Consider the following 16331-nt stretch of genomic DNA (forward strand, 5'->3'; position numbering starts at 1 on the left):
GTCCTGGGGGACCTGGGCTCCAGGAGAGGAAGCCACATGGAACCTCCTAAAGAACTAGCAGCAGTGGAAATGCGGAGCATTAGTGAGAGTGAGTAGGTGAGTTGTCCCAGTAGGAGGCCAGGCAGGGAAAGGGAAGGGCTGGCTTTGAGGATCTCTGGCAGGCTGCCTGGAAGAGGTGGCGTGGGATTGACCTAGGATTTTGGGGGGTAGAATGGTGTGTAGGGGCTTCTGCCGGTAGAGGCTTGGGTTTACCTAAGGGGGCTGCAGGGGAGGCCCCACGGTGAGTCGGAGGGGGCTGCTGGCTGTGGCAGAGGCTTTCTGTAAGGGAAATGCTTATGACTGAACTGTAAAAATGAGTGAGAGAGAGGCGGGTAGGGAGAGAACACAAGGAGAAGGAGGAGGGGAAAGAGAGGGATCCGGAGAGGGACAGAGGAGCGGATGCTAGTTAAGCCTCTGAACAGCATCGGACTAATGTACGCTGCTGGCGGTCACTGTCCCCCAGGGGCATGCTCCAGCCCCGCCCTCCTCTGTCCTGGCGCCCCCCACCTCCCTGCACGGCCCCAGAAGCCAGTGAGTGGGCATCCCGGCTATTTCCTGCCCCGCGGGCCGCCCCCCTCCTCCGATCCCAGTAGCCCTGTGCAGGCAGGACCTCGCCCCGTGACCGGGAAGCAGGGCTCCCGTTCCCGCCTGTTTACCCTGGCGCAGCGGCAGGGAGATGGGGTCACGTGGGGGCCCCCCACTCCCACCCTGGCATGCCAGCTGCATGAGTTGCCAGCTGTGGGCACAGGTGGGCGGGCAGGGGGCATTCCTCAGGACTGACTCTCCCCAGCCTGCCTGGCATGGGACCCCCTGCTCCTGGGGGTGGCTCTAGGGCGATGGGCCAGCCAGTTCTGCACCGGGCCGCTGAGTCACGGTCCTGAAGTGTGGCCTCTGAGTCACCCTGCAGCCCTGTCCTCCACAGCGAGTCCTTTGTGGGACTTGCCTGGGCCCGAATGGGCGTTTGACCCAGTGTGCCGCTGGCCACCCTCGAGTTCTCTTGCCCCACCCACCCCGTTACAGGCCCCATCCCAAGTCCTCCTCGCAGGATCGGCTGCATTCCTTCGTGATCCAGAACCCAGGAGTTTGACTCTAGCCAGCGGCTGAGTTATAGGAAGGAAGCGTGGGCAGGTTTAGCAAGCTGGGGCAGGAGCGAACCAGGCAAGATCTGGGGGAGGACGGCCGGGTCACCTGTCATGACAGGGCCACAGGAGGAGTGTTCAAATCTCCTGTGTCTTGCGTATTTTGCGAGCATCTTGAAATGACCTTGAAAACCCACCCCCGTGAGGGACCAGGTGAGACAGTAACATCTATGTATTGGCACTGGCTGTGCTGTGTGCAGTTAATTCCTGTCCAAAGATGTCAGGCTCTGTCCTTATACCCATTTCTGGTGGAAGAAACTGAGGGTTTAGTAGAGGACACTTGCTCAGGGCCCGTGAGCTAGAGAGCGGTGCGTCTGGAGTTTGACCCCAGACCTCAGTTCTATGTTAGATTCTCTGATTCAAGTTCATTGGTTTGTGTGCTCCTTTCATCCTCTCTCTTTCCTTTTTTTTTTCTTCTCTCCTTTGCCGCTTAGCTGCTGTAGTCTTCCCCATGGAAGGCAGCTGTCAGCAGTGCAGGAAACCACTTAATAGTGGCAGCTAGTGGAAACTAAAGTGGCATCTGGAGTCCTGCTGTCACTGTAGGTTCAGCCTGCAGCCTGAGCCCTGAGGGCAAGCTGGGGCGTGGACTTCAGCCACTGGGATGGAGAAAGCAGCTGTAGGCCTTGACAGTGACGGACCCCCAAGGGTCTATGTCTGGGAGGCGGGCACGGGGATGCGGCACCGTGCGAGGAGATTGAGTAGCTCCTTGACTCTGAGGGGACACCCATGTTGAGGCTGCAGGGTGCTGGGGAATCCCCCTAGGGTTCAGGTTCTAGATGTACCCTCTCTTTAGTCAGGAGGCTTTGGGAGCGTCCTTTTCTTTCTGCTGTTCTCGGTTATCCCTTACACAAAGACAGGAAGTGGGGCTAGACCAGGGTGCTAGCACCCCCCTTTTTTCCCAGGAAGGGGGAGGGGGCGGGGACATCTGCATGGGGGTGAGGGGAATGGAATCTGCATTTGTAATGAGCTCCCCAGGTGAGGTGGAGAACCGCTTTCAGGTCAGCCCCTGAGATGCAGGTAAGGCCTTCCAGTCTTCCTGCCCTGGGTGGTCCCAGCCGGCGAGGATGCTCAGGGCTGACCGGGCTGCTCCGATAGGGTTTTCTTGGGCCTGTGTTTGAAATCACTCACCGTAACAGCCCATATATTTCGTGTGAAGACTGGGATTTCTGGCTTCACTTGGGGTGGGTGGTGGGTCCTACTTTCCCAGCGCCACCCTGGCTGGAGCTGCCTGTAAAGGCCCCAGGATCTGGATTCAGTTATTATCTTCACAGTGTAAAACCCCAGAAGACTCAGGCCAGCAGGGTGGCTGTGAGGTCTCTGTTAGCTTGAGGTTCTCTCCTGCAGTGGGTGCGTGAGTGAGACGGGGAGTGGTATTGAAGTGGATGCTTTTTGAAGACAGATGTATTGGCAGAAAGGCCAGATGTTGAAGTGGGGTTTCTGGTCTTGACTGAAAGTTTCAGTGCAGTCTTCTGTAAGGGAATGATGGTGGTCCGAGTTTCTAGAACCGTGCTGGCCCACACGAGGTAGCCAATGTCATATGAATTTGAGTGAAATCTGATATAGAGCATTTCTGTGACCTTTTCGACCACTCCTGACTCTTTCTCCTGTTACTATACCTGAAGATTCATTTAAAAAAATTTTTTTAAATTTTATTTTTGGCTGCATTGGGTCTTTGTTGCGGTGCGCGGGCTTCTCATTGCGGTGGCTTCTCTTGCTGTGGAGCACGGGCTCTAGGTGTGCGGGCTTCAGTAGTGTGGCATGCAGACTCAGTAGTTGTGGTGCACAGGCTCAGTAGTTGTGGCTCACGGGCTCTAGAGTACAGGCTCAGTGGTTGTGGCACACGGGCTTCGTTGCTCCGCGGCATGTGGGATCTTCCCGGACCAGGGCTCGAACCTGTGTTCCCTGCATTGGCAGGCGGATTCTTAACCACTGTGCCACCAGGGACGCCCTGAAGATTCATTTTTTAATGGCACTTTTATTTTATTTTATTTTTTTAATTAATAGTCATCTTTTATTTATTTATATATTTAGTCTTGGCTGTGTTGGGTCTTCGTTTCTGTGGGAGGGCTTTCTCTAGTTGCAGCAAACGGGGGCCACTCTTCATCGCGGTGCGCGGGCCTCTTCATGATCGCGGCCTCTCTTGTTGCGGAGCACAGGCTCCAGACGCGCAGGCTCAGTAGTTGTGGCTCACGGGCCCAGTTGCTCCGCGACATGTGGGATCTTCCCAGATCAGGCTCGAACCCGTGTCCCCTGCATTAGGAGGCAGATTCTCAACCACTGCACCACCAGGGAATCCCAATGGCACTTTTAAATGGAAGGAAAACGGAGTATTTTTTCCTCCCAGTGTTATCATGCTTGTTGGCAGTTGGCTCCCTCATTTTGCACAATTTCAGGTGATGGCTGTCCAACGCCCTAACTGTATTCTTGCATTCTTAGCACAAACAGAACGACTAAGTGTGGGTCCTTATCTTATTGGAAAGTGGAAGAAAAAATAAGAACCAACATTTCCTGGCTGGCCAACCCATACAGGCGTGATGGTACAGGCTCTTTACTAAGGATCGACATGTAGGTTAAGCAACTCGGTCACGGTCACACAGTGGCAGAGTCACAGTTTGAGCCCCAGTCTCTGTCTCTTGAGCTTGCTTTCCTCCCACTATCCTGGACTACTGCTCCTAAATAACTGTCCAGTCTAAATAACTGTCTAAATAACTGTGGCCAGTATAGTACAAGCCGTAGTGCATAAGAAGCTCTGAGGCTGGGACAGAAATGTCCACAGCTAGCATGTGGACTGTTCACACGGATCCGATTCCCCACTGGGTCTTGTTCAGTACCTTTGTGCTTTCTGTCTGGATTGAGTAGACAGGCAAGGCTGAACTTGGGAGGCATTGGTGCAAAGTCTGATCTGGGCTGTAGAGTCATATGAGGTTGATCTTGGGTCTGGTAACCTGCCTTAGCCTCAGTTTCCTTATCTGTAAAATGGATGCGATAGTACCTAGGTCAAAGGCGGTTGGATGAGCCTCTCACAGATGCAGTGTCTGGTATCGATACATGGGAGGCCCTCAGCCATCATTTCTTTCTTCGTCCCTACAAGTAGAGGGGCTGAGTTACAGGTCCTGAGGGGAGATCGCTTTCTCTTCCCACCTTCAATGTGTCATCTCCCTCTCCTTAAGCTTGTATCGTCTGGGTGTGGTGAGCCCCAGGACTAAAGCCGCCCTACAAACCGATTGGTGACAGAAAACCCGTGAACACCTCCTTTCCCGTGGGGCCCCGTGACTGTCTGGCAGCTGCCAGCAGTGATGGGAACGGGTGGTGCCCCAGGGGCTGCGGGAACGGTGTGTGCAGATCTGGGCAGGACGACTTACTGGAACCACTGGGCAGCCCTGTGAAGGGAACTGGCTGCCGGGCGGAGAGCGGAGGAACGGGTTTTGGCAGTGGAAGTGGTGCTATAGGACGCAGAGCTCCTTCTGGCGGAACAGGTTCCCCGCTGTGGGCTCTGGGGTGTGCTTTGGGACCAGGAACGGGCTGCCCCCCAAAGACACCTTCGGGAGGCACAGAGAGGTCTGGGCATCCCAGCTAGGGGCATTTAGGGAAAGGATTTCAAGGGCTTTAGGAGTGGGAGGGGACGTACACGGGGGAGACTGGCCAGGCTGAGTGGTCTTGTAGAAGAGGGGCTGATGACCGTGTACTAGTGTGTGAGTTCTCACTCTCCTGCCGAGTTCATCACTTTGCTGTGTGGCGGTGTCTCTCTCTCCTGCTGTGTGACCTTCTCAAGAGCAGGCGAACTCCTTGCAGAGTGCCCTCCCCATTGAAACATGTTGATGGCCGTCGATGACCCACAGGCAAGATGTGAACTTTGATGCCGCTGTGGATATGTCACCTCGCCTTCCTTCTTCTCTGTGACAGAGTGGCATATCCCGAGTGGCATCCCAAAGACAGAGATGTCTTACTTCATCCCTTTCTGATGGTTTTACCTCCCTCTCTCCTTTCTTCTATGCTTCTATCTGTTCTTCCATCTATACTTCTACACTTCCTTCCACCCTTCTGTGCTTTTTTTTCTTCCAACCATCCTTGTATATACTTCGCTCCACCCAGCCACCCTTCCATCCAGCCATCCTTCTACCCAGCTACCCAGCCATCTAATAGTCATTGCCTACCTACGATGCATGGGACACTGTGCCTGGCTCTGGAGATGCACAGATGGCTAAGAGCCAGCAAGGTCCCTATTCTGAAGGAGGTCATGTTCTGGTGGGAAGCCATGCATATAACTAAGTCCTCATAGCACAGTCAGGTAGGTGCTGTAATAGTACTAACAGTGGTATACTGGAGCATGGTGGGGAGTGAGGGTTCAGTGTGGGTGGCCCAGGGACGGTTTCGCTGGTGAACTGCTTGAATTGAGTCTCAGAGGATGACGTGGTTCTCGAGGCCTATGAGGGTCAGGGAGAGGAGGCAGAGGTGAGTATGGAGGCCCCCAGACCTTGCTATGTATTGATAGAACTGTAAGGCATGGATGGACTCAGGCCAGAGATCCACCTGCAGATGTTTATTACATCTTTGTTGCCTTGTCACCCTAGTGCCCAGCACACAGTATGTTCTTGATAGCCATTAGTTCACTTCCTTTGCTGTCCTTTCCAGAAGTGAGTTCCATTTGCATCCTTGCCCTTGTCCATAGTTCTAGTCATCGGCCTGGTGAGTTAGCAGCTGCCGTGAGAAGCACGTGCCCCAGTGGGGTGAGGTGGGCCGTGTCCTGGCAGAATAGCTCTGAGTCTCCCCCTTCAGGTCCACCTTCACTCAAGCCCCAGTCTCAGAATCAAGGGGGAATTAACAGGAAAACAAACCTCCCCCGCCCCACAACCGAGCTTGCTTATTTGTAGAAATGTTGGAAAATACAGATGACAGATAATCCTGATAGTTGCTCTTACCATCTGGCGCTCTTGCTTCCCGCTTACGATGGTTTCACATCTCGACGTTGTTCACTGAACATTACATCCTGACCCTTTCCCAGTGTCATTCAGTCGTGAAAACTTGTTCTGAGCAGCTTTCCCACGTGTCGTCATGTACCTGTGCAAGAAAGGTACTCTGTCACTCATTTTTGCTCCTGTTGTAAAATGAGGATAATCACAGCCCTTTCTCCGTGGGGTTGATGTGAAGGAGAGGTGAGGAAAGTTCGTCCAGAGCACGTGCTGCCGGTATTGCTGTCCTCGTCATCTTTGGCCAAGTTAGGACTGCTGGGCATTCGTATTTCCTTCTGCTTTGCCTGGTATAATGCACGAACCTTTTCACACATCTCTGGTTGTTTTCCTGGCAGAGCCCCCCCCCCCGAAAGGTTTGAGGAGTTTTATAGAGTCTTGATACAGTGCGGCATAACTTTCCAGGTATAGTTCCCCCACAGCCGCTCCGCAGACGGTGCTAGGGGTTACTGAGGCAGCCTTCTGAAGTGAGAGCATCTTAATTCACGCGAGGGACCCCATAGCGGGCGTGGAGCTCTGTGATCGGCAAACACCCAGAACAAAACCGTGTTCTTGTTGCTTTTCTTTGACTACTGCTGTGATCGACCAGCTTTTCATGTGTATTGCCTACTTGTGTTTTCTCAACTGGTCATTTCCTTTGGCGTGTTTAGCAGGGTTTTTTTTTCATAGAGTGGTAAGATCTGTCTCTACCAACTTGCGGATTTTGCAGATGGGGCACTGGTGAGTCCCACTGGACTCTTTGTTAGGCATACGGAAATGACGCCTTCGTTTCTGCGGGGTACATTTCATTACAAATCTGCATCTGATTGTGGTAGCAAAACCGTGCTTTGCAAATGAATGCAGGGGGGCCTGTCTCATTAATCTGGGCTGTTGCCAATTTTAAATATTCCTCCCTAAGCGGTATTTGCCAGAGAGCTTCTCCCTTCTCTCTTCCTTCCTTTCCTCATAAGCAAAATAAAAAGTCCTGCTAACTTTCAGGTGTCATTGCAAACGTCAGCTCCTCAAAGACCTCCACCCTGGAACCCCCAGATCCACTGCTGATGGGGGTGAGCTGGCGTCTCCTTCACAGCATTGGTGGCAGTTTCTAACGCACTGGATGCTTTGGGAACATTTGTTTACATTCCTCCCGTAGACTCAAATCTTTTCCAGGGCAGGGACCTTGGCTCTTACTGCATCGTATGTGTTCCCTCAGCCCCTCATGCAGGGCTTGGAAGTGGATACCCAGCGTGGGAAAATGACTTGTGTGGATATGGCCGACTCAGAGCTCGACTGGGCCACCTTTGAGCTGGATCTCCCAGGACCCTTTGCATCTGTGGCCAGAGCTTGGCTTTGATGTCTGGGTGAGCAGAGCAAAGGTCGGCTGGCATGGCAGGGCCTTGTCCCCGCGCCCCACTGGCGTCAGTCCCTCTGGGTTGTTTTGGCTCATTGAGGACAGAGCAAGATGTAGGGGAAAGGTTGGGACTGGCTTCTAGGTGAGTGCCCAGTGACAGCCAGCTGTACCCTCTGCTTGGCTACACCCAAGTCCTGTACTCCACGTGGCTTCCTCGGGCCTGCCGTGGAAGGAGAAAGAAGCTTCTTCGTCATGAGCAGAGGCATGAACCCACTGGAGAACTCTGGTTCCACCACTCCAGGGCCCATCCTGCTGGCAGGAGGAACCGCAGGTGGCCTGGGGGTTGGCAGTGCGGGTGGGGAGGGAGAGGAAGTCTCCAGGGTGGTCGGGTAACCAGGTTGGAATGCTTGGTTCCTGGGTGGCCAGGGCTGGGGGAGGTCTCGGGTTGGAGGGGAGAGAGCCTGCCAGCTGGAATTGGAATCGGGGTGCCGCCAATCCCCTTCTGTGTGAGTGTGGGCTTGGTACCCATCTCCGGGAGACCCAGCCTCCTCTCGGGAGAGTGGAACTAACTAGGCCTCCTCTCAGGGCTTGTGGGCAGATGCAGGGACTGGATGCCTGTTCTTGGCACTTAGCAAGTGCCCGGTGGATGTTGCCTTTACTTTTGTTCTCCCCATCCACCTCCCGCTTCCGTAATTGACACACGTTGAACGTGGCAGAAAATTGCTAACGTTGGAAAATTCTCAGCAGAGTCAGTGAGAACTCAAATTGGAGGTCCTCAGGGCCACCAGAGCACCAGACAAGAGTGGCAAGGCTGCCCCCGTGCTGGAAGGGATCCTGCTAGGAGGCTGAACTCACAAGTCCGGGACCCGTCTGAGACCTTGGGGTCCCTGTGGGCCGGACCCCCACGTTGCACTCCCAGGCCCGCTCCTTGGAGCTGAATGACCCTGGGTGTGTGTCTTGCCACTCTTCCCTCACCCGTGAAGTGGGCGTAGGGGGGTCACTGCACCACAGGTTGGATGTAGACCCTCGGGATGGGCGGTGGTTGGAACCGTTGAAGAGCCGCTGGGATCAGGGCTGACCTGGCTTTTCCATGGTGGGGGGTAGGTAGCGATTTGTGGGGTTTCTTTTTGTGGAGCTTCTTTTCTGGGGGCTTTTCAGGCACAGAGCAGCCTGGGGCCTGACATAGATATGGATGTAGTTGGGAGGATAATCCAATAATTACCCCCTGCCCCCCGAAGACGTTCACATCCGAATCCCTGTGAATATTACATGTTATGTGACCAAAGGGGTGTTAAGGTTGTAGGTGGAATGAAGGCTGACCTTAATATAGGGAGGTTATCCTGGATTTTGCTGTGGGTCCAGTGTCATCACAAGGGTCCTTAAAAGTGGAGGAGGGAGGCAAGGAGGAGGTCAGAGTGACGTGATGTGAGAAGTAACATTGCTGCTTTGAAGATGGGGGAAGACACCATCAGGCAGGGATTCCCCCACCCCCCACCCCCAGAGCCTCCAGAAAGGAATGTCGCCCTGCTGACAAGCCAGTGAGCCCCCAGTTGGACTTTTCACCTCCAGAACTGTATTTAGTTCATTTGTGTTGCATTTAAGGCATGGAGCTTGTGGTCATTTGTTCCGACAGCCCTGGGAAGCTAATGTGATGGAGAAAGCACTTTTGGCCACCCTTTGTTTCCTGGGGGGGTGGGAGCTGGGGACCATCAGAGGGGAATGTCCTTTGGGGTGTGGCACTGGCAGACAACCCTGTATTTGGGCATGATCATCGGGGACTGGGTCCGCCGAGGCCTGCCTGGTGACCTGGCGGGGAAGGCTTGGCTAAGCAGGTGTGCTGAGATCCGGGTGATAAGGGCTTGTGTAAAGGCCAAATGCCCATCACCTCTCCCTCTGACAGCCCAGCCTTTGGCTCTAGCAGCTTGGGAAGAATGGAGTAATGGTGCGTTAGGTGCTGGGAGGGACCCCTCCCCGTCCTGCCCTGCTCTTTTAAGTTTTAATTGTCGGTCTGTTAGAGTATTTCTTTCTTTTTTTTTTTTTTTAACATCTTTATTGGGGTGTTAGAGTATTTCTTAAAGCATCTCGGGAGTGCTCGACAGGTGCACACTAGGCTCAGGTGATGAGCCCGTCCATCCAGCAGGTTGGCTGTGCCTAGGCTCAGGGCCTGGCACCTTCTCAGTCTTTCCTGCCGGGGCCCTGCTGAGCTGCCTGTCCAGGGTGTGTGGCCAGCAGCCCCGCTGCCTGTCTGCTTTCCTGCCCTGACCCACAGGAATGGGTGCTCAGGCAGCAGTGGGGGCTGGATGGAGGTGACCCTGGCCCCCGGCGGTCCCACTCTTGGAATGCAGGTCCCGAGCCTTGCCTCAGTGAGGCCATTTAAGAAGAAGGCATATTGTGTCTGTGAGGGGTTTCTCACTAATACTGTGTGTGTGTGTGTGTGTGTGTGTGTGTGTGTGTGTGTGTGTGTGTGTGTCAGGGGTGGGTTCAGTGTATAGGATGCCATTAAACGCCTTTTAAAGCCAAGCCAGGACAGCGCCGGGGTCATCATCACCTGGGCCTGACGGGTCCTGGGGTGGAGTGGGGCTGCTCCCCTGAAGGGTGAGGCTGTCCCGAGTGAGTGGCTCTTTCTCTGCCCCGGGCCTGGCTCGGCTGGCCTCAGGTGCCCTCCTGGGTCCTGCTCCAGAGCTGCCCGGAGCAGCTGGCTGGGTCACCCAGAACGTGAGGAACGGCTGGGGACGCCGCCCGGGCTCGTGTTTGGCCTCAGCCAAGGTCAAGTCGTCAGGGAAGGTGAAGCGGCAGAATCTCAGCTGTGGGGAGGACAGGTCTCGCGGGGCCGAGACTGCTTTCTGGCAGCTCTTTTATATGCAAACCCGACCCATCCGCTCCTCTGCCTGGACCGCCCCCATCCCCGCTGCCGAATCCTGGGGCTGGCCGGCGGCAAGCAGACACCTGGCCGGAATGACAATGAGCGATTGTGGAGGACGCTCCGCTGGGAGGGCTTTGCTGAGCCAGCACTTACTTCCCTGCATTTCCAGCCCGCTCTCCTCTCCTGCTCTGGCGAAGGCCGGGCCATTGGGATGGTAATGCCCTCTCGGCTGGCCTGGGCTCCGGGTGAAAAATGAACTCGGGGGCCTGCCCTTGAGGCTCTACAGTCTCATTTTTTTATGCAGATGTGCTGGGGGGATTGGGGTGCTTGGGGAGAGTGGAAAAGGGGCCTGGGGAGTCCTAAGGCATGAAACGGAGGTGGTCTGAGCTGTCACCCCTCCTGGGGCATCTCCTTTGATGTGAATGTGCCAGAGGTCCCAGGTCAACTACGCCCGCCCCCGATCAAATTACCTTGTGCTACTTCCTGGTGAATCTAAACTATGCCTTCCCTGAGGGTGGGAGGCCCACCGCAAACCATTGTGAAAGGAAACTGTAAGAAAAGAGCCATGACAGTCCCAATGGCATTATATTGAGGTTCCTGTGATACTGTCGTCATCCACCAGTAGATTTTTCCTTGACTTGTAAAATAATGTTTTTTCCTTATTATAAAATAATTCTTTGTTTGCCGAAGAATTATGTAGCACTTCTTATACACTAGGCAACTGTTCTAAGCCCTTGGCAAATATTAACTCATTTAATTTAATCCCGTGGCAGCCCTGGGAGACGGTGCTGCAAGGCACAGAGGTTAGGTGAGGGGCTGAGGGCACAGGGTCGCTTCCTGGAAATGACCAGGCAGTACTGCTCCTGGGTCTGTGACCTTCTCTCTGAAAAGCAGAAAATTAAAAATGTTAGTTCTGCCACCCAGAAATAAAGACTCTCAGTATTTCCAGAATTTGGGGCATAGTATAGATGTATCATAGTTCATTTAACTATATTAATTGCCCATAATTTGAATCAGTTTCTTTTTAAAAAAATGGTCCTTGCATATATACTCGTGCATCCTGGCCTTATTTCCTCTTCACATGTTAATTTTTTTAGTGGCATCTCTTTCCTTTTGAAAAGCTTACTAGACTTTAAGAATGGCTTAAAATTTCCCCAAACCCTCCCATAGGCACTGCCTCAAGGCAGTGTCTTCAGAGCATACTCTGCTGTTGCTCTGGAGTTGCTTTTGGTGGACGGAGTTTAGTTGTAAGCAACTTAGGACAGTGTTGACGGCAGTGATGAGAGTGACCAGAGGCTTGTGGGCCAGATTTGGGAGGAAGTCCAGTGAATGAGTTAACAAACTTGCAGGTTGCATAGTACATCTTAAAATTAATTATTTAAGCACTCATTAGTAAATCATTGAAGCTGACATTATTATTCTTTATTATTAAATAACAGGATGTTGCTAATGCTATCAAGCATTAATTATTTAAGTCTCATTACTGGGTATTAAGCTTTATAGCGTTTGACTAACATTGAAAGTCAGAGGAACAAAGCCGATGTGAGACAATGGCAGCTCTTTTCTGTTAAGATAGCCTCCCTCCTGGTTTCCCCAGAGAGCTTGAGGACCTGGTTTGTAACTCCATGACCCGAAAGTCTGAGAACGTTTGTCAATTTTTTTTTTTTTTTTCCCGTACGCAGGCCTCTCACTGTTGTGGCCTCTCCCGTTGCGGAGCACAGGCTCCGGACGCGCAGGCTCAGCGGCCATGGCTCACGGGCCCAGCCGCTCTGCGGCATGTGGGATCCTCCCGGACCGGGGCACGAACCCGCGTCCTCTGCATCGGCAGGCGGACTCTCAACCACTGCGCCACCAGGGAAGCCCCAGCCTCCCTTCTTGAAGGAGAAGGTGAGGAGAAGGTGGCCGGGAGGACAGGCAGAACTCTCTCCCTTAGGGACAGGCGTTTGGTAAATGTTTGCTGAATGAAGGAAAGGCGGAGCGTGAGGTGAAGCTGGTGATTTCATTGTGCGCTCCCTGGCCGCAGCTCTGGGTGCTCTTGAGCTGTCCACACAGATATCCTCTTTAACTAAAGGAACCTCCTTCTCCCACGTACTAGCTATGGGATTTTGAGAAAGTGGCTTAGCATCCTTGGACCTCGGTAACCTTATTCGTAAAGTACAAACCCATCCTGGGTCATGGTGATGATTAAACGTGATGATGCTCGTAGAGCCCTGGTGAGTTGTTGGTGCCCCGAGAATGTTAGCATTTATTACTATTGTTTGCAAAGAGAGGAGTAGTGTAGCTGTGCATGCTGCGTTCCCTATGAACCCTGTAACCACTGGAGTCTTATCTCCCCCCTGTTCGTCCCCTTCCTCCTCTGTCCGGTGACTGGGGAAGGCAGGAAGCCCACAGGATAAAATGCTGGATCAGTTTCTCTCCTCTTAGACTGTCTTCCACATCATCTTGTAGGTGGGTCGAGTAGCCATGCCCTGTCTATGTCCTCCATGAGAAAAAAATGATAGTGAGGGACTTCTCTGGTGGCGCAGTGGTGAAGAATCTGCCTGCCAAGGCAGGGGACACGGGTTCGAGCCCTGGTCTGGGAAGATCCCACATGCTGTGGAGCAGCTAAGCCCGTGCGCCACAACTACTGAGCCTGCGCTCTAGAGCCTGCGAGCTACAACTACTGAGCTTGCGTGCCGCAACTAAGGCCCGCGCGCCTAGAGCCCGTGCTCCGCAACAAGAGAAGCCACCGCAATGAGAAGCCCGCGCACCGCAACGAAGAGTAGCCCCCGCTCACCGCAACTAGAGAAATCCCGTGCGCAGCAACGAAGACCCAACACAGCCATAAATAAATTAAAAAAAAAAATCGCGAGAGCAAAGCAGAAATATGCAGTGAAGAGGAATGGTTATTGCTAGATGGGGGCTTCTTCAGGCCCACCACGAGGGAAGAGAGGGCGTTGGAAATTGACGCCGCATAGCAGGTACCACCCATCTGCATTGTGGCCTGTGTTAGCGTATATAAGTGCCCTTCTGCTGATTGGACACCCAGGAGTGCTCCCAGGGGATGGCAGCCTCAGGATAAACGGGAGAGGGGCAGTGGATATCAACATTTTCGTAATCAAATAAACATTAAGGGGCAGAGAGGAATTCTCCTGCACTGGGAATTCTCCAGTGTCTCGCCGCCCCTGTGTTTGGGCATGCAGGTCACTGGGGTGAAAGAGTTTTGGGGAAGCGTTGAATTTTAGCTTCTGCCATCCCCACAGCAATCCTGTCTCACAGGGTAGGAAACGTGGTCTCAGGTGATTTTGGGTTCACGGCCTTTTCCCAGAGCTGGGGAAGAGCCCGCACGCTCCCTCATGCCTGTGCCCTTGTTCCCTCCCAGTCCTGGCTCATGAGGTCCGGCGCGTTGGTGGCAGGGCCAGGTTGGTTCAGATCAGCCCTGCCCAGCTACCTGCTGCTTCACACCGCAGAAGCTGATGGCGTCTCTGATTGAAATCTTGTTGCTGGGGGCTGGATGTGCTAGACTCCTGGTACCCAGGGACCCCAGGCTTTATCTGTCCCAAGGCGGAGACCCTCAGATCAGTTACAGGGTGTGACTGCCCCTCAGCGTGGGTCATGGAAAGAAATGATCAGGATACAGTTCTTTGGTGCTTTTGGACCTACAGCCAAGAACTGTTCTGGTACCCAGAGAAGAATATCTGCAAATTCTAGCACCAGATACGGATTCAGAAAGAAAACCAAGCAAAACACCTGGAATTCTTTTCCTAATTAATATATGCTTGTTGAAAAATGGCCTCCACAAACTTACAGAAACGTAAAAAGGAGGAAGTGACCTTCCCGTGTCATGTCATCCCTGTAGTTTGGCAGAGAACGTTAACGAAAGGAGTCAGGAAAACCCCGGCTTGGAATCCTGCCGTGACTGTTTCAGTTTCTTAAAGGTCTCATATGAGGGAAAAGTCCTGCCATCTCCAAGGTACTTCGTGAGAGTTACAGGAGACGTTTGATGAAATTCTGTCCAGGGCTGTCGTTGGTCCTTTGTGGGTTCAATAAGCGTTCTTTGTCCCCATCCCTGCCCCTTGCTTCTGATCTTCTAGGAATCCAGACATGTGAGAGTATCCGTTCTCTGACCTGTTGCACGGGGCCGCCGTCTCCTCCCCCACCCTGTCCTCTCGCTTGGCTTTTGCTCTCCCACCCACCCCGGTTAGGCAAGGACAGTGGAGCCTCAGGCGTCCAGCTGGGAGCGGCTGTGGTGTTGCAAGACCTGGGCCTGCCTCTAGCTCCAGGCGTGCCCCCCTGAGGGTTTTGGAGGGAGTCCGGGCAGGTTCCGGCCCAATGCACGCTCCTCTTTGCAGACTCTCGAAAGTGCCCACGACACACACCTCAGTAAGCACGACGTGTGTGTACTTGGCGCCTTGAATTGCCTGAAGGACACCACTTTCTCATCGTTAGCTAATTTGGAAAATGAACGGAAGGGAGATACCTTTGAATTTCGGGAAGTGTGAAGAATGATGTCTGTCATTCAGGTGTGTTCTTGTCTGCTGAGAAACCATTGGCTGCCTTTCAGTTACTGAGCTGCTGGAGCTGGTAATAATGGCTAATACGTGCTGAGCACCTTCTGTGTGTACGGGCCCTGCCGTGCACTTTGCCTGCATTATCTCATTTTATCCTCCCAGCAGCCCTATGAAGCCCTGTAAGGGCAGGTGTTAATTTCTGCGGAGGAAGGTGAAGCTTCCAAATGCTAATAAATAAGCCTCCTGGTGTGCACAGTGAGTAAGGAGACAGGATGCAAGTGGGCTGTTGTGATTCCAGAGCCTGAGTCTCCAAGGGGATATTTCCCTTCCAGAATCTCTCTGCTCCACTCCTTCAGTGAGTCGGTGATTCAGAACCGTTCACTTTTCCTTTGGAATCTTTTTGCCTTCTCTCCGTTAAACAAACAGTCTCCATCATTCTGGCCAGGCACAGTGACTGACACAGGAGGTTTGCAGTAAATGCACAGTGGATGACTATCCAGCATGAGCATTAATTGAGCAGCTACTAGCTGCTAAGCAGCTGCAGGATTGGGTTCTGGGAAACGGGGAATTTAAGGATAACATAGTTGCTATCCTCAAGCTGCTTACCCACAGCTTTGTAATGGAGAAAGCTCAGATACAAATGATGGCAGCTCAGTGTGGGACTAGGGCCGTGGAGAGAATAAGGCCTGTGTGCTTTTAGAGCATGCCAATTCCGCATATTGGGTCACTGTGCCGGAGCCGGAGCAAATGGGCCAGAGGTGACAGGCTTGGGATTTGAATTGATATGGTGTCTGCCTTTATGCGGTGGGAGCGCTGGGGAAGGGGCAGCAGTGGATTTAGCTGTAAGGCACAGGGGGATGATGAGAAGATTGGGGAAGGCACAGTGAGAGAAAGGGCTTTGCAGGATGAGTAGAAGTTCACCAAGAAGGCTGAGCAGTTGGAAAGACAGCAGAAGCAGAGGCCCAGGGGAGAGTCAGTGAGTGACATGTCCAGTGTGCTCAGACTGCAGGGGTGTCTGTAGCTAAAGTTGAAACTTTAAGAGCTGGGACCCTGGGACCTCAATCCCAGCTCAGTTTATTACCACCTGTGTTATAGATTTTGCGGTTTTTTTTCAGTACACCAATTTGAGGTGTGTGCTGCCTAGAAGACAATCGGTAAATGTTAGCCGTGGGCATTACCTTCAGCCTGACTGTGAAGCAGTTGACTGTCATCCTGCAGGTTTGAGACCGAGAAGCAAAATGATGAGACGTGTCCCATGATCCTGTTCACCCTCAAAGGAAGGTCCTCGTCCTTCTCACGGCTTATGCCGAGGTGCCGCTGGGCGCTCAACGTGCGGGTTTCTTTCGACATGACCCTTTGGGTGCCTGTGTGTTTGTAAGAGGAAGCAGCAAGTGATGAGATGTGTTGCGAGCTGTACTGAGTTTTCTGTGGTGACTGGGGGAGAAATCAGAGTATTTTGGTTGCACAGCGTCCCCTCCTGAACCATCTGAGATCTGTTTCTCC

The 16331-nt window shown here is 53.1% G+C and overlaps 1 long non-coding RNA gene across 3 annotated transcripts in view; it reads left to right on the plus strand.

Annotated features, from left to right (window-relative positions):
- LOC117199656 (uncharacterized) overlaps positions 1 to 16331 on the plus strand; it is a 372975-nt gene that overhangs the window by 41709 nt on the left and 314935 nt on the right. The gene's annotated exons all lie outside the window — the stretch shown is intronic.

Source organism: Orcinus orca, chromosome 17 (genome assembly GCF_937001465.1).
Source record: "Orcinus orca chromosome 17, mOrcOrc1.1, whole genome shotgun sequence".
Lineage (NCBI taxonomy): Eukaryota > Metazoa > Chordata > Mammalia > Artiodactyla > Delphinidae > Orcinus > Orcinus orca.